The 21692-nt window shown below is 46.4% G+C and overlaps 1 long non-coding RNA gene across 11 annotated transcripts in view; it reads left to right on the top strand.

The window, feature by feature from the left end:
• The window catches only part of LOC105234483, an 82056-nt gene that overhangs the window by 21525 nt on the left and 38839 nt on the right, over positions 1-21692 (top strand). For 8 of the 11 annotated variants that reach the window (XR_002141481.2, XR_002141474.2, XR_004627046.1 and 5 more), the window contains one exon: positions 11015-13129. The exons of 2 other annotated variants lie outside the window; for them this stretch is intronic. This is a non-coding gene — a long non-coding RNA (uncharacterized LOC105234483). Of the gene's footprint in view, positions 1-11014; positions 13132-21692 lie in introns of those variants that run through there. One more of the 11 variants, XR_004627044.1, reaches the window with a different exon arrangement.

Below are 21692 nucleotides of genomic sequence, written 5' to 3'. Positions count from 1 at the left end.
GGATCGAGCCCCATATCAGGCTCCTCCGCTATGAGCCTGCTTCTTCCTCTCCCACTCCCCCTGCTTGTGTTCCCTCTCTCACTGGCTGTCTCTATCTCTGTCAAATAAATAAATAAAATCTTTTTAAAAAAATTTAAACAAGTTAAAAAACCAAAACAATAATTAACTCAAGAGAAAATACAAAAGGTTGTACAAAGGAAACAATAATGGTACACTGCACTTAATTCCTAGTAGTATACTCTCAGTATACTACTATAATGAAGAGTAAAGAATGCTATTTATGCTGCTATAATAAAAGTACTGAACACGAATTAACAAGTTGATATGAAAAATAATGCAAGAGATGAAAAGAGAGGTGTATAGGAGCATGAAATCCTCAACTTCTAAAATAGAAGAATAGATATTACTTAAATTTGTAAAGCAAGATATAATAGTATAAGCAAATTATTTGTAAACAGAAATAAATCCCAGAAGAAATAGCTTATAATTTGAAAGTAAAAGCATCTGAAGAGTGGGGCTGTGGACAGGAGGCACGCAGGCAGGGGGCAGCACCCTTTTCTTCTTTCCATTCAGCACCATTTGGCTTCTTTTTTTTCCTTCTTTTTACTGTGTGCATTTATTACTTTGTTAAAAATAAACACTGATTAAAAAAAAGAAAGAAAGGGTTTAATTTGAACTGCTCAGTAAGCCCTCATCTAGGAGTCTATTAATTACATTTTATGTGTCATTATCTAGCATTTTGGAACAGGAAGGGGAAAGATGCCATTTTCTACACAATATAACACTGCATTTGGTATGGAGTTATCACTTGTGTCAGGGAGATAAATTTAATCACCCCTTCGGTGTTCTATTGTTATGAAGTGACAAAGTTAACGCAATTTGCTCAGTACTCTTGTTCCATTATTAATGTGTCACTCAGAATAAGGCTCTAATTTTGTGAAATGACTTAATTTTTGTTCTAGTTTTTGAAATCATCATTTCTGCCAGTTGACTTCCCAAAAAAATCAGAAATTTGAATGAGCAGTAGTTCAGATCCAATTCCCTAAATTGTTTTAGCTCAGGAGAGAAAAAAAAAAAAACACCAAATTTTTCTTGGTAAGGAAATTTATTTTCATTTATTTCTCCTAAAAATAATATTTTACATTATAAAACCCAAGTGCTAGGAAACCTAGTGATCACCTAATCCAGACTCTTCATCTGTCACCTAAGTAAACTGAGGCAGTGAGAAAAGTCAGAATTATATCAGTATCGTAAAGATGCTAAAAGGAGCCCGTTTTTTCAATGACCCAATTTTCTAGCTACCTATTCTATTTTGGTGCTTTGGATTTTGGCTTAGGTTGTACGAGAGCCTGGATCCTGTCTGTGGTTTGCCCCAAATGTTATATGCTAATCAGTGTTTATTATTTAGGAGATATTTACTTGGCTTCTATAGTGTGTGAAAGACAGTGGATTAACCAGTGAATCTAATTCATTCTTTTGAGAAAGAACGTGGGGATTTACATGTAAGATCTGGGACTCTGCATTCCTTTGCTGACCTTTGCAGAGTGCACAAACACTCCATGTACTCAGGTGGTTGAGGTGTTCAGAGGAATCTGTATCAGGCCTCCAGCCCCCCCTCCCCCAGGGAAGAGGACAGCAATTCCTCAGAACAATAGACAATGGCCTCACAGATTGAACTTCGTTCAAAGCAGGGTTGCTGCCTTGAATGTGGGAAGGGTAGGGTTTCACAAGAAGTACCAGACACCAGAAGTAAATGTATGCCTTTGGGATCTTTGTAGCTCTCGTTGTGTGCATGCGAAACCTCTCTCGGTCATTGTACGGAGTGGCAGAAGTGGGTAAAAATGATCATAGGGACAGTGATGCTTTGAATGATGTGGAAATATAAAGTAACTCCTGTTCAGATCACTTTCGCTTTGCTGTTATTACCATGATGCTGGGGAAGCATCATGGGAAGAACCCATGCTTTGGGACCAGACAAACCTGGGTTCAAATCCCAGCTTCATACCTTAGCCCAACGGAGACCATACAGATCACTTTAGGGCCAGCTCTGAGCTTCAGTTTCCCCTTCTAGGAGGAAGAGATACTGTCCACCTAACATGTATGAAAAGCTTCTGACACACAACAAACATCCAATTAATGGGAAATATTAAAGTTATGTTTGTGTAACTAAGATTCAATATAAAACTTGTAGGCTGGGAAGATGTCATTAAGATTCCTTGAAAAAAAATTTTTTTTTCTGAAGCAATGATCATTTTCCTAACTCTGCTGGTAAGCTCTTGTTCCTAAGCAACTTGCAGACTCAGCCCAGGTTAATGACAGGAGTCTCTGAGTTGTCACTGCCAGTAAGAGATCATGCCCTGGTTTATCACCCATCCCCAGAGTTCTCTCAACTAGACAAGTGAACATCTCCATGAGCTGGGAAGCAAGAGAGAGGTCAATACTCCTTCTGCCTGTGAAGTACTTTTTGATGATCTCTAACTGGTATTCACCCTAAACCAAATCGGTGTACAACATTGTTCAGTTAGCTGTCTTTCACACGGGCTGCAACTCACCCTTATCATGGGCTGGAGAAACAGTAGCCAGAGACAGAAAGGAGTCAAGGGGTTCTCAAGGGCAGGACGGGCCAGAGGATAAAGGAAGTTGCTGTTCAACTGGCTTATAATGTTGAAACTGTTCTGAACTTCCTTAAGAATCAGACATGGAAAGAGAAAGACATGAAGGGCATTTCAGCTTATCTAGTGTGGTGGTCTTTCCAAGCCAGAGGGGGTGCCCCTGCTTCTGGGAATCCGTGTTATTCTGCTCTCCTCTCTCGTGCAACAGGATACTGGCACCTTGCATCCTCGGCTCGGAGTACGCGAACACTCCCTTGGGCAGCCTCAAGGAACAGTTAGGGTGGCCCTCCAGTGTTCATGACGGTCCTGGGGGACTGTGGGCACGGAATTTGGAGGCAAGGGCTAAAGCACAGGCCAGGCCTGTGTCTCATCCAGCCCTGATGAGGGCCTTCCAGGCTGAGGTCCTGGACCCGCTTAGGACACTCGTGCATTACCCCTCACCACGCTTCTTCTTGGGGTCCCTGGCCCCTGGCACTTTTGGGATCATATCCAACTAGGTCCAGCTCTCAGGAATAGATGACCCCAGACTCGGCCACTTTCCATATCTCCTCATTCCCTTTTTTGGCCTCCCTATCAAAAGCCCTTATTCTTCTCATTCACTATATTTTTTTTTAACCATAAAAGTGCTCAGTGGTTCCCCCCAAAGAGTTGGACGGTTGGTAGATGGAGTAGAAAGTCTGTACAGACCTTAGCAACACCCCAAAACTTGTTTGTCTTCACATGGGGTTGGGGGGGACTCAGTTCCTAGAAACACAAGTTGATTTTTTGCCAGAGTAAAACAATGTTTCCAACCCTTTCTGATGACTCATCATCTACCCGGGATGGGCAAAAAGACTTTCAGCTACGGCTGACAACACATAAGCAAAATAGAAACAGTCAAAAGAATCCCCATGCAATAGGTTCTTAATGGGCCCAAGTTCGTGGGTTACCTTGTATACACTTCTGTAAATGCTTCCTCTCCCCTATAAGAAGAGGGCACAGAAATGTGTCCTTCTCATCCTCTTTTCTATCCCTTGTCACTGAGCATCGTACCTTATACCTAACAAACGCTCAGTAAATATCCAAGCGTCCTGCTCATCTTTTTTTTTTTTTTAAGATTTTGTGTATTTATTTGTCTGCTTGTTTATTTATTTGAGAGAGCGTGTGCATGAGGGTTGCAGGGGTAGAGGGAAGAGAAAGAGAGAATCCCAAGCAGACTCTCCGTGAAGCTCAGAGCCTGACATGGGGCTTGATCCCACGACCCTGAGATCATGACCTGAGCCGAAATCAAGAGTCAGAAGCTCAATGGACTGAGCCACCCAGGTGCCCCACCCCCATATCTTTATGGCTGCTTCTTCAACTCTTCCTTATAATACCTGGTTTCAAGTCCCTCGCCATCGTGTTATGATCCCCGACATCGTCTCCTATCGCTATAGCCCTCTTCAAGAGAGGCCCTTGCAAGAAAATTAAACACCTCAGCAGTGATCTGACCTGTCCAGAGCAGAGACTTTGTCACAAGGCCATAGGATTAAAACCTCTCTGTAGAGGGGCGCCTGGGTAGCGCAGTTGTTGGGCATCTGCCTTCGGCTCAGGGCGTGGTCCTGGCGTTCCGGGATCGAGTCCCACATCGGGCTCCTCCGCTGGGGACCTGCTTCTTCCTCTCCCAGTCCCCCTGCTTGTGTTCCCTCTCTCGCTGGCTGTCTATCTCTGTCAAATAAATAAATAAATAAATCTTTAAAAAACATAAAATAAAAATTAAAAAAACCTCTCTGTAGAGATTAATACCAAGGCACTAATCTGTATGCTCAAGGGTGCTCAAGCAGTTATAAACCCACCTAATTGTTGGGTTGAACCCATATTTCTCCATCTGGAGCACATGGCTGTCATAGGAGACCTTGTGAAATGCTGCTCAATCCCCAAACCTTTTGTCTATTACAATTCCAAGGTCTACTAGGATAGTCTATTAAGTAGCATATAATTCTGTCTGCATAGGTGTAACAAGATAGCAGATGATTTTTCTCTCATGTAAAAGTCCAAGCTGGGATGCTGGCTTTGCTCCAAGAAATTATCAGGGACGTAAGCTCTTGTTTCTGAACCACTCCCAGGTACCGCCTTCATCTGTGTGGTTTAAAAGGACTTCCTCATGTACATTCTATTTATTTATTTTTAAAGATTTTGATTATTTGACAAGAAGAGAGCACAAGTAGGGGGAGCGGCAGGGAGAGGGAGAAGCGGATTCTGCCCTGAGCAGGGAGCCCAATGCGGAGCTTGATCTCAGGACCCTGGGATCATGACCTGAGCCAAAGGCAGATGCCTAACCTACTGAGCCACCCAGGTGCCCCCTTCATCTACATTTTAGTAAAGAATGTGTATCTTTGTTTTAGGGCAAGACTCAAAAAGGACGTCCCTCACTTTTGCTCAAATGCATTGTCAGAACTTGGTCACATGGCTGGGAAATATCGCTTTTATTTTAAGTAGCTTAGGTAGGCTGAATTATCCGCGCCCCCCTCACCAACCAAGATACTCAGTTCTAATCTCTAGAACCTCTATGTTACCTTCTGTCGCAAAGGGACTCTGCAGATGTGACTAAGCAAAGACTCTCGAGATGTGACGTCATTCTTGATTATCTACGTGAGTCCAGTGGAATAGCAAGGGTCCTCATAAATGGGAAACAGGGGAGTCAGAAGGCAGAGGAAGAAAGCAGATGTCAGAGAAAGAGAGAGAAATTGAAGATGTGCTGCTGGCTTTGAAGATGCAGGAAGAGGCCACAAGCCCCAGAATGCAGGCAGCCTCTGGAAGCTAGAGGAGACTTGGAAACCCCCACAGAAAATGCAACCCTGCTCTTCCATTTTAGACCTCTGGCCTCAGAACTATAAAATAGTAAATTTGTGTTGATTTAGGCCACTGAATTCATGCTAATTTGTTATGGCAGCAATTGGAAACTAATACAGTATCCATTTGCTCTGCTAAGATATCCGTTCCTATGGGAAAAGGAAAGGAAAGATATTGGGAGATAGGTAGTAGTCTCTACCATGATTTTTTTTATAATGGTCTTACACCTGTTCCCAAAGATCACCTCTTTCTCCTCATGTTGCCCACGTTCTTTTGAAAATCCCATCGTTTCTCTTCCTAGGGCTCATTATCAAACTCACAGGCCTGTAGTTCTAGGAGTCTTTTTCTGACGACAATTCAGTCTCCAGTGCATCTCTCATTGTCCCCGATGCCCCGGAGATAACCGCTAAGGGTCCAGCCATGTTACTCACCCTCCTGGTACAAGTTGTAGGGGCTCAACTTCTGGCCTTGTTTGAAGCATCGGGGTGTTCTCCAGTACCTTCATGCGTCTTGGAGCCCCTGTCCCCTCCTATGAATGGTCATTTGCCCTTTCAGTGGGGAGATCACTGTCCTTGAGATGGAATTCAGGAACAACTCAGATGCTGAGGAATTCTGCTTTCTTAATGGCACCCACCAGCCACATGCCGTCAGCATTTGACAGCCGACTCTGAGGTTCTGGCTTACATGACCTTTGATGGTATTAGGTCACCTCCATGGCAAGTCTAGAGGCCAATGCCATTGCTGCTGTCTTGCCCAATCAGAAGAATGCAAAGGATTTGGGTTTTTCCATGGGCCTCTTGGCTTAGATTCATTGCCTTATAGAGCAGATCAACTGCCCACATTTCTGGGCCTCCATGCTCCCCTCAATATTTCCAGGTTCTCAGATGGATGCATCTGCTTACCTTAGTTCACCCAAGAGCCACAGCTTCTTCTAAAAGCCATTTGCTCTTAGAGAAGCGGCCTAGGGGATGACAGCCAGGATAATGGGGAAATCAAATCATTCTAAGGCTTAAAGTTTCCAAGAGATGAGCGCATTTCTGTTTTGTTCTCCTCACCTGCTCTGTGTTCTCTCTGCCAACACTCCCTCTGCCCCAGATTCATTGGCAGTCAAGGCAGGAGCCAACTGCCTACTGAGGCGTCCTCATTAAAATGCACCGCTCTTGCTAATTAGGAGCCAAGGTTCTCCCACGGTGGGCTTGGCCTGGGTATTGCCATTATCTTCATAAATAGACTCTTTACTTTGCAAATGGTGCTGTCATAGCCAGGCATTCCTGACCTGGCAAATGCTCTGCGCATTCTTAAGTGGCGGAGGGAATGTGTTAGCAGGAGAAGGCAGAGGCATTCATGCTGATGCAGGGGCTCTGTCCTGACTTCACCCCGCTCCGTCTGGGCAGCAGGCAGCCAACACAACGGCTGAATCTGAGTGCACAACCACAATGTGAAGTAACCATATGGCCTGGATTTTCTGGGAGCTCTTATTTCCCATCATTTTAATCTTTACAGTAAAGGCAACTGGTTACTGCATAAAATGCATAAATATTTTTTTTAAAGTACTTTAATTGTTTTACCTTTTAAGAGACTGTTCCTATCAATAATACATTCACAAATCAGGGGGAAAACATCAGATGAGTTCTTGGTCTCCTAAATATGCCTACTGTAATCTCGATGAGAAGGTGTTACTTATTTCATTTCTTTTACCTACAAAAACCTCTCTACGATTTCTGCCTGTCTGCTGCTTACCTGCCATTTCTAGTACTCGTTCTCTTGCAAGGCTTCTTCTGAGTCCCTCCATCAAATGTAACCTCTGCCTTGTCTGTACTGTCAGTGTCTTTCTTTATCTCTTTTATGCCATCTATTTGTGGAATGCCAACTGTGTGGCAGGGCTGTGCCGAACACGCATGATCTCTAATCCTCAACGATAAACTTGCAACTTACATGTTATCCCCATTTTGAAGATGAGGACACTGAGGCTCAATGACATCAAGAGATGTGTCCAGGGCTCTCCTTCAGCAAGGGGCCTAGGGAGGCTCGAGGATCTGAGTTGTAGTTCATAGTGAACTTCTCTTACTAAATTGCGGACTCCTACAGGGAGAATCCTGTCTGTCTGTCTTCTTGGCATTTCCTTCCTGACTGAGGCACTCAAGAGTGATGAATCAAGGAAATGCAGCTCTTGATTACAATTTAATTAGGGAGATAAAACATGTCTTCAAGAAAAATGGAAGGCAGTCTAAAGTGTAGTTGGGGGGCGCCTGGATGGCTTAGTGGGTGGAGTGCGAGACTCTTGATCTCAGGGTTGTGAGTTCAAGCCCTGCGTTGGGTGTAGAGATTACTTTAAAATGAGATGGGGTTTTGGAATATCAGCGAGGTTCAGCGGGGTGGAGTCCAGAGCCAACAACCAGAAAGAATTCTTGAGACGTCTTTGGTACAAAATGGTGGTTTATTAAAGCTCAGGGACAGGACCCCTGGGCAGAAAGAGCTGCTGCCCCAGGTTGTGAGCAGGTGGCTGACTATACACCATGGGGTTGGGGGAGGTAAGGAAAAAGGGAGGTTGAGAAAGTACTTTCATATGTTAACGAAGACTCACAGGATATCAGAGTCCTGGCCATTGTCAAGTTAAGGTTGTGTTTCCCTCTAGCAAGGCATTAACATGAAGATGGTTGGGGGCTTCCTGGAGGAACTTCACATATCCCACCCAGGAGGGGGGGGCGGGGGTAGGGGAGGTTGCAGGGGGTAGGCTTATGCTTTGTCTTCAGCTAGCCTTCTGCTCCCTCACTAAATGTGTAGTTGGTACAAGCAATATGCCTTCTGCTGGTGAACTTAACTTCTGCAAAACTTATCCTTAAAAGGTTCCTATGGCTGATGAAATTATAGGGCAAATTGTGAGCCCTCCCCTAATGCTAGTGTTAGAGTGGAGCACTTCTCCAAGCTCAAGGTGCAGATGAACTACTTAGGGATCTTGTTAAAATAAAGATTCTGATCCATGTTTTTTTGGAGGGGTGGGGGACTCAAGATTCTGCATTTCTAAAAGGCTCCCAGGTGATGTCACAGGTGCCGGTCTTGCTGGCCTCACTTTGAGTACCAAGGCTCTAAGAGACTGAACCATAAACTATAATTGGGGGAAACTGGAAGGAAAAGAAGCAGGAGTGAGGGGACATGTGGAGGTTAGAAGTCAAGGATTAGAAATGGGTGAGAAGTACATGCCTCACACCTTTCCCTGTGTTGTAAACTTTGCCTGGAAATCCCTTGTACATTCTGCCACTGACAAACTTTTATTTATCCTTTAAGACAGCCCAGAGGTCATTGCCAGGAAACTTTGCTGAATCTCCAGTCTGGGCTAGTGCTCTTCTCCTATACGTTCATGATAAGCAATACGCTCTTTAGTCCTGTCTATCTGCTTCCCCACGTGACTGTCCATGCCTTGAGTTCAGCCACTGTGCTTTAAAGATCTGACACATGATAGATGCTCTTTTTTAAAAGATTTTATTATTTTTTTTATTTTGAGAGACAGAGAGAGCAGGAGAAGGGGCAGAGGCAGAGGGAGAGAGACAATCTCAAGCAGACTCCACATTGAGTCTGGAGCCTAACACAGGGCTCAATCTGACACCCCTGAGATCATGACCTGAGCCAAAATTAAGAGTTGGGTGCTTAACCGACTGAGCCACCCGGGCTCCCTGAAAGATGCTCTTTAATGAGATGAGCTTACTACATTGAGACTGAAGGGCTGGTAATGAGAAGGCAAGGGTAGAGTACTAGCGATGGAAAGGAAACAAAGTCAGGACGGTAAAGGAGTTCTGTGCCAGTCATCTGTTGCTACAATAAAGCTATGGAAGAAACAACCAGAAAACCCAGTGTTTTAAAGCAATAAGCTTGTATTGAAGTCATGAGTGTATGGGTCAGCTGGACAGTTTTGCTCCTAGATAGATTCTCATGCATCTACCCTCAGTTGGTGGATTGGTTTTGCTGGTCTTGGCTTGGCCTTCTTGCATATCTGGGACCTTGGGTCAGGGCCATTACCCTAGCAGCTAGCCCAGGTTTGGGCTCACGTCCAAGGCAGTGCTCCAAGAGATGGAGTGAAGTATGCAAGGTCTCCTGATGCCTTGGCTTGGCTATGGCATAATACTACTTTCCTTAAAAAAAGATGTTATTTATTTATTCGAGTGAGGGGGGGAGAGAGAGAGAGAGAATGAGTGGAGGGGAGGGGCAGGAGGAGAGAGAGAAGGAGAAGCAGACTCCCTGCTGAGCGAGAAGCCCAAGATAATGACCTGAACCATGGGCAGACGCTTAACTGACCGAGCCACCCAGGCGCTCTGGCACGATACTGCTTTTGCTTCATTTTATCGATCCAAACAAGTCACAAGTCCAGTCCAAAGTCAAGAAGTGGGGACATAGACTCTCTACTTGATAGGAAGAGCTACAAGTCGAAGAGGAAGCACATAGCTATGCAGGGCAGAGTAAGTGAGGCCATTTTTGCAGTCAACTGCCTTAATTTTAGGTCTACTCAGACTCCTTGACCCTTAGTAAGAGCATGCAAATTCCAGGGCAAACTAGTAGTGTGTCATGACCTTAATGCTGTCAGAAGACAACTGGGTCGCAAACCTTAGCCACTCTTCATTATTTGCACATCAGTCACCCAAGGCAAATGTTCTTTCCCAGACTGGCTTCTTAGCTAGTTCCTCCCACTGTCCAGCTGGTGTGTGTTCATATAACTGAGACTTCGTCTAAAATTAGGGTGAGCAAAACATGATTAGAGAGGCGAAAATGTGGTAAGAAAAAAAAAGGGAAAATTGAACCAAAACTAAATATAAATACCTTTACAGTTAGCTTCATTCAGAGTACCTGTTCCCGCAATCTACATAAATCCGTAAGAGTTGTCTTCACTCGTATGTAGAAGAAACAAAACAAATAAACGGGGGGGGGGGAAACTTCAAAAAACCAGATTCTTTAAGAATTTATTTATTTATTTATTTATTTATTGGGGGGATAAGTCGGGGGAGGGGCAGAGGGAGAGGGAGAATCTCAAGCAGGCTCCTCATTGAGTGTGGAGCCCGGAGTGGGGCTCCATCCCACGACCCCGAGATCATGACCTGAGCCGAAATCAAGAGTCGGATGCTCCCGACTGAGCCTCCCAGGTGCCTCCTAAAAACAGACTCTTTCATACAGAGAACAAACTGGTGGCTGCCAGAGGGGAGGTGGGCAGGAGGATGGAGGGAATGGGGAAAGGGGTTTAAGAGCACGCTGATTGTGAAAAGGCACCATGAAATGCAGACAATTGTTGAATCACTGTATTGTACACCTGAAACTAACGTAACACTCTATGTTAATTATGTTTGACTTTGTCTTAAAAATAGTATATGTAAATCCTCCCTCACACATTCCCCTCCCGGCCCACCACACTTCCTTCTCCCCAAAACAAACAATGTTATTTTTCAAATATGTCCTTCCGGAAATGCACGTATAATCAGATATACAAAATACATATATATGTCATCTCCTTGATTCTGCATTTTGCTTTTATCATTTTTTTCAATTAACATTATGTCTACAAAGAGTTCTCCAAAACAGGGCATAAACCCTTTCTCTCTCTTTGTTAGGACTGCATAATTTTCCATTGTGCGGCTGCATCTGAGGTCATGGACTCAGTCCCCCACTGACAGGCCCCTCATCTGTTTCCATTCTGTGGCTATCGTGTGATCTCAGCTCGAGAGGACTTGAGCGAGCACAGTGATGGATTCCAGAATTTGGCCCTGTGAACGGATGGGTGACAATGGCGGCTCTATTATCTTCTGATTGGAGTCTTTGTCTTAGTTTGTAACCTTGCCACATTAAAAACAAACAGAAAATTCCATGAAGACATTCCACTTGGCCTGTGCCCAGCCATTTGGGGAACTTTATGTTCTTAGTGACCTCCAGAGGAAGCCATATGGGATAGTGGGGAGCCAGGGAGTGAGCAGAATATGATTAAAAATACAATCGGCTCTGTTGCATTTTTAAAGGGCTGTTGAGAACTGTGGAAGGGGAATGCCAGTTTGTTCAAGCATCTCTCCGTGCTTAAGAGCTTTTCCACATTAGCGAGCTCTGCTTTGCTCCCATCAGCACTTTCTGAGCCGGAGGGCAAGAGGCAGGTGTGTAGGACCGGTGTCCTGAAGAAACTATAAGGCCATGGTAACTGGACACTTAGGGATCCCAGAACACCTCAGAGTCCCCTAAATGCTACACTCTAGGATTCAGGGAGGCCAAAGTAGTTTGTATCTTGATTTGTCCAGAGCTGTGGTGTATGTCCATTGTTTCCAAATGCCACCTCCTGCTGCCTCAGACTCACCCCCGCGTGCTGTTAAAGAGCACAGTGCTGGGCCCCACCTCGTGGACCCAAGGAACCAGGCTGTCTGGAATCTATAACGAGCTCCCTGGGTAACTCGGAAGCATCGTCAGGACTGGGAACTCTACCAAGGCAACAGCGCAGATAAACACGACTGCATTTAGAAACCAGGAAGCTCAGGCCTTACAGGCTCGGTGTGTGGGACACACCAAATGTTCTGCACTCAATCAGCCTGATGCTCAGGCGTGGAAAAGACTGAACATTCTCTCTGGCTTCAAAGGCTTCAAAGGTGAAGCTCCTTCTCCTCCCGGCTCTCGGTCAATCAGGTTTCTGCCAGGGATCCTGAACGTGACTCTGCACAGGCAATCTACAGAGAAACATGTGGTAGGGGCAATGCTGCCTAGAGCACAAGGCCAGTTCTCTCCCCCCCTTTTTTTTTTAAGATTGATTTATTTATTTGAGAGAGAGGGAGCATGTGAGCAGCGAAAGGGGCAGAGGGAGAGGGAAAGAGAGACACCCCGCTGAGCATGGCGCCCAACGTGGGGATCCATCCCAAGACCCTGAGATCGGGACCTGAGCCGAAACCAAAAGTTGGATGCTTAACCAACTGAGCCAACCAGCCACCCAGGCACCCCTCTCCCATTCTGTTTGATGTTGATGGACACGAGCCATCAGGGTGAGTAATGGCGCCCTGGGTGGGAGGTTAGATTAGGCCCCAGGATCCGTCAGGCTGCCAAGGAAGCTAGTCTAAAGAGGGATTCTAGATATAAGGCTGGGCCACAGTTCCAGGCAGGTGGGAATTGTTGCCATGAGGTGGCTTTGCCCAAAGAAGAGCAGCCGCTTTTTCAAGAAAGTTGTACACACTTAGGCCATCGGGTTGTGTTGGTGGGAGGGGAGGAGGTAGATTCAGGTGGCCCTGCACTCTAGGGAGAACTGTCTGGTCTTAAAGCTCGGAATCAATCTGCGATGCTCTGCTTTCCCTGGAGAAGACTAGGCCTCCTCACCCACTCAAGGTCCTGTGTGTTGGTGGCTGTGGTTGTACTCACATAATGTGGCCGTGCAACGGGTCTCAGGCGGGGCCTGCGACTGCAAAGAGAGCTGTTGCTTCTGGGGCTGGATCGTCAGGGCTGGCTACTCTCTGCTAGACCTAACTTGCCCCTTTACGGAGGGGAGACAGATTTCACTACTTTTACGTAAATGCATTAAGTGTTAAATTTTCCAAGCTCCAACCCAGATTCTAGAGAAGCAGGCAATAACACGCTGCTATTTCAGGATGTAGCTGTGCAAATACATCCTCTTTTAAAAGGCAAAATCTGGGGCACCTGGGTGGCTCGGTCATTAAGCGTCTGCCTTCGGCTCAGGACGTGATTCCAGGGTCCTGGGATCGAGCCCTGCATCGGGCTCCCTGCTCTGCTGGGAACCTGCTTCTTCCTCTCCCACTCCCCCTGCCTGTGCCCTTTCTCGCTGGCTGTCTCTCTCTCTGTCAAATAAACTAATAAAATCTTAAAAAAAAAAAAAAGGCAAATTCTGTCCCTCAAAATCGTAACCGTGCTTTGTACGTAGTTGGTTCTCAGTAAGGGTATAGACCAATTATCATCCTGAAATTCAGTGATGTCTACATTTTAAAAAGATAGCCTCTTCTACGATGGAAGGACAGGGGAATGTTATACTTGCCAATGCCCTGAATCCACCCTAGACTATTCGCCCACAATGATTTGCAATCATCCTTATGCTTTGAAAGTATGCCACTTCCTTGAGGGAGAAAATGGATAAAGGATTCACATGAGAATGCCTTCATGGATTAAGGAAATTTGGGTAAATACTTCAGAGAGAACACAACCCCCTTTCTCTAAGTCTCAACCCACGCTTCAACCCAAGGCAACCGGAAGCACCTTTACTCTGTAGCCCCTTATAGCTGACGCAGAGCTTCCTGAACTGGGGCTCCTGAGCCCAGGCCTGAGCGGTACCTGGTGTAAAGATTTTGATTACTGGCAAGCTTTGGTCTTCCTGAGGTGGATAGGAAAGGGCTTTGGGGAGATGAGGAAGATGGGGAAAGGAGAGAAAAGACAAAGGAACCCAAAGGGAAGAGCGTTTGCGGTGCCCATGGTTCCCACGGCTGCCATTGCCACCAGCAGGCATCTCAGGGCTGTCTGGGACTGGGTCACAACAGAACGGACCATTTTCTCCACCCCCCACCCCCCACCCCCCAAGCATTCGGAGTCTCCTTCCTGCTTGTAGAGCCAGAATTAGAGGGCTTCTAGAACTCTCTCTTGCAGTTTTTGGGCTGCCTTGAGTCCAAGCCAGGAAACGTCAAGAGAAAGAAGTAGGGATAGGGCATTCAGGGCTGGTTCTGTGTGCTTCAGATTCTGGTCTTTCCCCATCCACCTGCTATCACTCATTTTTCGGAGTCCTCAAATAGCTGCGTGGTGCATTCTTTCCAGTTTTTAGAGCTGCATTCACCAGGAGAGACAGGTAGGGGGTGTCTGTTCCACCTTTGATCCTTCTATTTTGCTTTGCAAGGATTCCACATAGCTCTGCTTCTCAGGCTGTAAACTGATAAACTATGGTTTAAATTATCACTTTATTTCATTCTGAGATGAGTCCACAAAAGCAAAAATCACTAAAGGAGGAGTTTATCTATTAAGGAAGGTAATGTAAGTTTGGTTTCTTAACTTTAGATTTCTTTGCTTCCCCTTTAAGATCATGGGCAAGAAAAATCAAAGCGACAGTCTGATTCCCATGTAATGTGCACCTGCTGAGAAAAATGTCTGTGATGCCCTAAGGTGCTCAGACCACTAAGTAAGTGTGATGACCTTAAGGTCAGAGTTGTAGTTTAAGAAAATATGCTATGGTCATTCAGAGAGGTCCTTTATACATGCCTCAGGATTTAACTCCAACTCGAGAAAAACCCTGACAATCTTGCTCTCTCAAAGCTTTTTGCAAATATTCAACGAGTTGCCAAGACCAGGATGTTCTTCATCAAGGACTTCCGAGGAGATAAGATTTAATTTGCACTTCTGTGGGCCTTGTCGGGGCGGGTGAATTCCAGGGAGTGATGGATGTTTTCTGTAAACTCAGCAAGCCATTGTTGAACGGGATTTCTGGAGATATTGTCAGTGGGAATATAATTTGGGTCAATGAATCATAAATTCTATTTTGGTAATTTGCCGAAGACAACATTGAGAACATAGCTATCCCAGTGGGGAAAACTGGAAAGAGACATTCATAACTTTAACAGCATGGCAGCAGGGCAGGGAAGAGAGGCTGGGGGAAGAAGGGAGACGTTCTGCTCAACAAATTGCAGACTTGTTTTCAACCAATTAGTCACCGAGCAGGTAGGATATTCTTTTTCTTCCAAGTACTGGGGTGACTATAAAGCAGGGACCACAGACTAGGCAGTAACAAACAAACAGGAACATGACACTCAAGGTACGTCCCCTAAGATTCTCAGATGACGACCTCTGTTCAGTTTATCAACCCCATAAACTTGTCCCTTGGAACAAATCCACAGACATTAAATGCAACAGACTTGTGCTGCTCTCGTCCTAGTTTCTGTAGGTTCCAGAAAAGAGCCAGTTCGTACACTGGCACTCTCTCTCCTTCCTTTTGCTTCACAAAATTCAGGTGAAGCTATTGGTTCTAGGGGGCTCAGCTTGGGGGGTGGGGACGTAGAAATGAGTGCAAATGAGGTTGATTTTGTTCATTAGATGAACAAAAACAGCCTTTCCTCAACTCGATTTTATCTGCTTTACAAGTGAAGAAATGTGGAAAAAGAACAAGAACGAAGAACCCCAAGTCATCATTATTCATTCCAGGAATTAAGTCTAGGACCCTCAACTGGAATGCCCTTCTGGTTAGCACATCCGGGTCCTGGAGGAAGAGAAGACTTGTACCTGAGGGTTGAAGTAAAACCAAGGTCAGATAATTCTGGATTTCCCCTCTACTGCCAGCCTCCTCACCAATCCGTCCTCAGAGCTTTGTGCAAGTGAGAACAGCTGTCCTTTGTTTCCCACAAGGACAAACAAGAAAACGGTAGTGTGGTTGCAGTAGGCGGGGATTTGGATTTGGATTAGATGTGAGGAAGGATTGTTAGACTCCAAGTATTGTGAGGCAGAGGGATGAGTTACGGGGTGGGGGGGGGTCCTGCTAAAGGTTTTATAGACAGTTGTCTTCTTGGGGTGATTGAAGACGGTTCTTCCAGGAGGACCCATTACATGGAGAAGGGAAAGAGAAGCAAGCTCCGCTGGAAATGAGCCGTGGCCTCCCCCTCATTGGGGAAGAGCTACTTCGGTTTCTCAAGGTTGGGGGGCAGAAAGCCACCTCCCAAAGTTCAGAAGACATTCTTTCCGCCAGAGAAGTGGCCACATCCTCTAGCTGGGCTTCCCAAACCCGCTTGCCCGTGAGAATCTCTGCGGCCTCTGCGTGCCATCCCGGTCCGATTAGTCAGACAGTTTGGGTGGTAGGGCACAGGCATTGAGATTTTTAAATAGCTTTCTAGACGACGGGAAAGTGCATCCCGGGTCGAGAAGGGCCCCGTGAGAAGTAGAATTGGCATGTAAGCCCCTCTTTAAGGTCTTTCTAGTGGTTCCGACATGGGTTGGCCGGATCAGGGAAGTACAGAATGTCTACGTGAACACATTGGTGCGGTTTCCCACCGTTTGACTACTGTGCTGCAGGATTAGTGCCCCAGGCATGATCCTGGGAAGCAGGAGGCCCGCTGGCTGGCTGATAACCTGAAGGGAAGCCGCTTCAATAGACTGGTTTCGAGAACCCAGGAGGACAGCACCTGTGACTCAGTGTCTTCAAGGCTCCCTCCAGAGATAGGGAGGCTGTGATTCTGTTGCTTAGCGTTGGGGTCTCCACACTGCTGATTACAAGCCGCGGACCCATCTCCAGCTATCACAGGGCAGAGTGTGTCCAATTTCCCAAAAATAGGGAAATGGGTGTCTGCAGTGCAAAGCAGACCCATTGGGGAGAGAAGCGTGGTAACCGGGAATAGAAAGGCAACCGAGTGCAAGGGTTAGGAATCACAGTTCTGCATTTGGACCGCCCTCAGTTCACTTTCTCCCGCGGACTAATTTCGTGCCCATAGGCATTTTACTTAATTTCAGTTTTGGTTTCCTTATCTGTAAAGTGAAGATAATAATAGTAACTATCTCACGTGGTTGTGATGATTCAGGGAAATGATCAGTGTAATCCTTGGTATTGCCTTCAATTCAAGCTGCCTCAGCTTCTTGTGTGGGAGTGGGCGTTGCAGTGGAGGCTGGGGTGCTAGTGGAGAAAGGGGGGTTTCTCGATAGCAGAGCAGTGGCATAGAGGGCCGACGAGCAGGCAGGAGGGAAAGTCATCAGCCAGGACCCCAGGCTGGTGCTGACAGCCGCTGCTCCAAGTCATGGGGCACACTGAGCCTTTACAGCTCCCATACCTGGTGGGGAAGGAGGGCACCCCTACCCAGGGAAACCCCGCATCAGCCCTACTTGAAGAGCAAGTCAAGTCATCATCTGGTCTTTGTCCTTGTCATTCCTGGAGATTCTGAGTAAGAAAATTTGGAGTGGAGCCAAGGAATCTGTATTTTCTTAAGAGTTCTCCCGGTGATTTCACTGCACAGACAGATTCGAGAACGTTAGTGCAATCTTCCCAGTCCAATTAGAAGGGTTCATGAAAGCGCCTCTGGCTGAGCCCGCTGGCTCAGTCTGTGTTTCGCAGCCGGAGATCAGCAGCTCAGGAGCCCCATGAAACAGACAGCTGTGCGATCAAGTGTCTTCTTTTAAAGAGCACTCGGGCCTTGATGTGAGATCAGAGTCCTAGCGCTTAAGATCAGATTCAACAGGTGTACAGAATTCTTAAGAGGGAGAGAGGCAAGAGGTGATTTAGGGACAGGGGTGATGTGGGGACAAGAAGGGGGCTTTGGGCAACATAAAAAAAGAGGCCATGTGGGAGGCAAAGGGAGTACGTACGCCAGGAGGTGGAGGGAGGGCGCAGGATGAAGGGAGTGAGGATCCCAAAGACAGGCCTGCTTCCTTAACCAGCTAAATAACAACCTGGAAACTGCCTTCGACAGGGCACCTGCTGGTTGACAAGCATTGTGCCAAATATTTTAACACCTACTTGATTTTCCACAGCAGTCCTACAACAAAGGCACTGCTAGTCCCGTCTGGCAAGTGCAAAAGTTGAAATTCAGTTACCTTGTCCAATGAGGTGGGTGGGTGCAGGCTTTACAGCCTTAAGGTAGGGCGAGGTTGGGCAGGAGGGGCAGGAAGGAGCATCTTTACAGAAAAGCTCTAGCTGGTGACAAGGACTCCTGTTGTCTTTGGTCCTTTGTTTTCCTAAACCTGTCCCTCTGTGGACAGTTTCAGCCCAGCTCATTCCTGAGGATGGAAGGAGGCAGCTAACCCCAGTGAGCGCCTACCGCATGCTAAGCACTGTGTCTAGGGATATTTTAGAGCAAGGAGCTACCCAAATATTGTCCTCTGCTTCTAGCAATGGCGTGCCGTTGTCACCAGTGGGAAATCTATTGACTAACCCAGCCTGGTCTGCGTTACTGGACTAGTTGCCTGTGATATTTACTCACTGTCTTGAGCCTTCACAGACCCCGCTGGGGCCTGGATGTCATCATACCTCGTCCCCATCAGCCCTCTTCCCTGTATGTTGGGTTCTGTCCCCTGCGCCACTGCTGCTCCGATAGGATAATCACTTGTAGACGGAGTGTCACTGCTCTTTTAGCTTTAAATCTGTGTGTCCCGGAACTTTATGCTGCTGTCCTCTGTCCACTGGATTTTATCACCCAGGGTTGCCAAGCTTCTCTAAATACCATAGACAAGGCTGTAGACTCTTGGGAAACAATCCTCCATTCAGTTCGTTCGTTCATTCATTCATTCATTCATTCACTCATACATTGTCACTGAGCTCTTTCTATGCCAAAGGTGCTGAACCAGCAGCTGGCTAGGATTTGGGAATAAAATGGTAAATGAAACAGTCCCATGTCCATGAAACTTAGAGTACATACAGTTGACCCTTAAACAATATGGGGGTTAGGGACACCGACTCCCATGCAGTAGAAAATCTGCATATAACTTTTTAAATTTTTAAATGTTTATTTATTTATTGGAGAGAGAGAGAGCATAAGAGCAGGGGGGAGGGGCAAACGGAGAGGGGAGAGAGAATCTCTAGCAGACTCCGTGCTGAGCGCAGAGCCCCACACAGGGCTCAATCCCACGACTCTGAGACTATGACCCAAGCTGAAATCAGGAGTCAGATGCTTCACTGACCGAGCCACTCAGGTGCTCTGAAAATCTGCGTGTAACTTTTGGCCCCCCAAGAACATAACTACTAGCAGTCTACTGTTGACCAGAAGCCTTACCGATAATATGAGTAGGAGATTAACTTATATTTTGTACGTTTTATATTCTATACTGTATTCTTACAATAATGTCAGCTAGAGGGGGAAAAATGCTATTAAGAAAATCACAAGGAAGGGAAGAGACACTTGAAGTATTGCACTGTATTTATTGGGCCAAAAAATCTGCATAGAAGTGGACCCACGCAGTTCAAACCCGTGTTGTGCAAAGGTCAACTGTATCAGCTCCCACAGAAGATGGCAGGGGTACCTAGACTCACGGAGAAGGGGAAGTCTCTGCGGGAGTGCATTTAAGCTGGGATGAGTTAGCCAGACAGAGATGGGGAGAAGAGGATTGCAGGCCCAGAGAAGAGAAAGCATGATGACTGGAAGTAAAATTTGGGGGTGGGGAGGCACTGAAGAACCTGGGAGAGGGAGAGAGAGAGTCTCAAGCAGGCCCCATACCCAGCATGGAGCCCAAAGCAGGGCTCGATCTCATGACCCTGAGATCATGACCTGAGCCAAAATTAAGAGTCAGATGTTTAACCGACTGAGCCACCCAGGCGCCCCAACGTGTTACTATATTTTTTAATGCGTGTGTCACATTTTGTCATGAGTATCTGGCTGCCTCTCTCTCCCCACCAGCCTACGAGTTCAGTGAAGTCCCTGTCTTTACATTCTCAGGGGCCAGCCCAGGACACAGCACATAGTAAGTGCTCAATAAATGCTGTACCAGCCCTCTGGAGCCAGGGCCCCAGCCTTGGCCTTGTCTGGTGCCTTTCCCTTCCCCAGCACTCTGGTTCCCAGCTTGTGTCCCGAACTTGCTTGAGTTATGGCAGTACTCCTCTAGGTAAGAACAAGGCAGCAATACTCGTAAGTACCTCACAGTATCTCGATACACCAGTCATTCGGATTTTGGTAGCTACAAAGTTTATCTGGGCAAAACTCTGAGGACAAGGTGAGGGTGTGTTGACATCGAAACCTGCTCTCTTTCCTTACTTGCCAGAAAAAAACTCTGTAGGTCATTGTTTTTTTAGGTACTGTGTCCCACAGGATCTAAAGGCAATTCATTTTGTAATTGTTCTCTCCTAAAAAAAAAAAAAAACAAACCAAAAATTGAAAGACAAGTCATGTTTATGAAGCTATTAAGGAAAACCCACATGCTTAATAACTAGCTTCTAAAAATCTGTTTTTGTGTAAGGTTCTCCTTGGCTTTCAGTGGGTCTGAGGAAATCTGGAGCAAAGCTGTGTTCAGAGCATCTCACTGCCCCTGCTACTTTGGAAGTAACGGTCCATGTCAGCTTTTGCTTCTTAAGTTTTCCTGCCCTCCCCGTGTTGGGGGATCCCCTTATGTTTGGACAGTCTCTGGCTTTAGTCACCAATGGACACGCTCAGCAAATCATTCTGCACCCCCCCCCGCCCCTCAGGGGAGACAGTCCTGGTCCATCCTTACTCTTAGTAGTTTTCCCTTCAAGAGTCCCGTACTTCAGTCACATAAATGACTTAGCTATTTCACACACTCACCGACAGAATCACAGCCCTCCTAGACGCCGTCTACCCTTCCCAACCTCCTGATGGACACACACCAAGGAAACCCAGCCCGCTAGGGCTGCCATTACTGCCCCCGCCATAATGAGTGGACGTTTAATTAGCACTTAGACATGCGAACTCACTCCATCTTCGTCACCATCCTCCAAGGCAGGGACGTCATCCTTACCTGAAAGACGAGGAAGCTGAGGCAGTTGGGTTCCAAACTGGGCTCTTAACCATCTTGTTAGGCTGCTTTCCCCGAACGATCACTGTAGCAGAGTGGAAGAAAAGTGACCTTTGAGGTTGGAAATTTCCTCAGCTTTGACATTTATTAGTTAAGTGATCTTGAGCAGGTTACTTGACTTCTCTGAGCCTCTGTTTTATTACCCGTAAAAGAAGTAGAATTTCTACCTCGCAGTAATGAAGAAATAAAACCAGAGGCTCTCGCATCTCTGTCTCTTGAGTCAGCTCTGGAGATTTATTCCTGAATATCTAGGCTGTGTCTTTCATCTGAACCCTTGCTTGGCGGCCATTCGCCTGAAGGTCCTTGGAGGCCAAGGCCTCAAACAACAAAGGCCACAGATCGGAAAACCCCTGAAGGTTTCTGGAGGACCACGAAAGCCTTGGAACTTTAGTCCAGGGCCTCCAAGAAGGGGGAGTCCAAGGCAAGATTAAATGTGCAAGGACTTTGGGGGCACCTGGGTGGCTCAGTCGTTAAGCGTCTGCCTTCGGTTCAGGGCGTGATCCCAGAGTCCTGGGATCGAGCCCCACATCAGGCTCCTCTGCTGGGAGCCTGTTTCTTCCTCTCCCACTTCCCCTGCCTGTGTTCCCTCTCTCGCTGGCTGTCTCTCTCTCTGTCAAATAAATAAATAAAATCTCTAAAAATAAATAAATAAATATGCAAGGACTTTGTTAAGGGCAATGTCTGTATGAGAGAAAGGGGAGAGGAGGTTAAGAAGGACTAAGAAGAAGTGTTTTCAAATCACAGATCAAGTCTCACCAGAGGTAGGAAAGTTGGGGAAGGCATCCTGGACTTCTGTGCAGTCTAAGAAGGGTCTGGCAAGGCTGTCAGGGAGTCATTGAGCCA

The sequence above is a fragment of the Ailuropoda melanoleuca genome, chromosome 8, assembly GCF_002007445.2.
Source record: "Ailuropoda melanoleuca isolate Jingjing chromosome 8, ASM200744v2, whole genome shotgun sequence".
NCBI lineage: Eukaryota > Metazoa > Chordata > Mammalia > Carnivora > Ursidae > Ailuropoda > Ailuropoda melanoleuca.
This window is presented reverse-complemented; position numbering and strand designations above follow the sequence as displayed.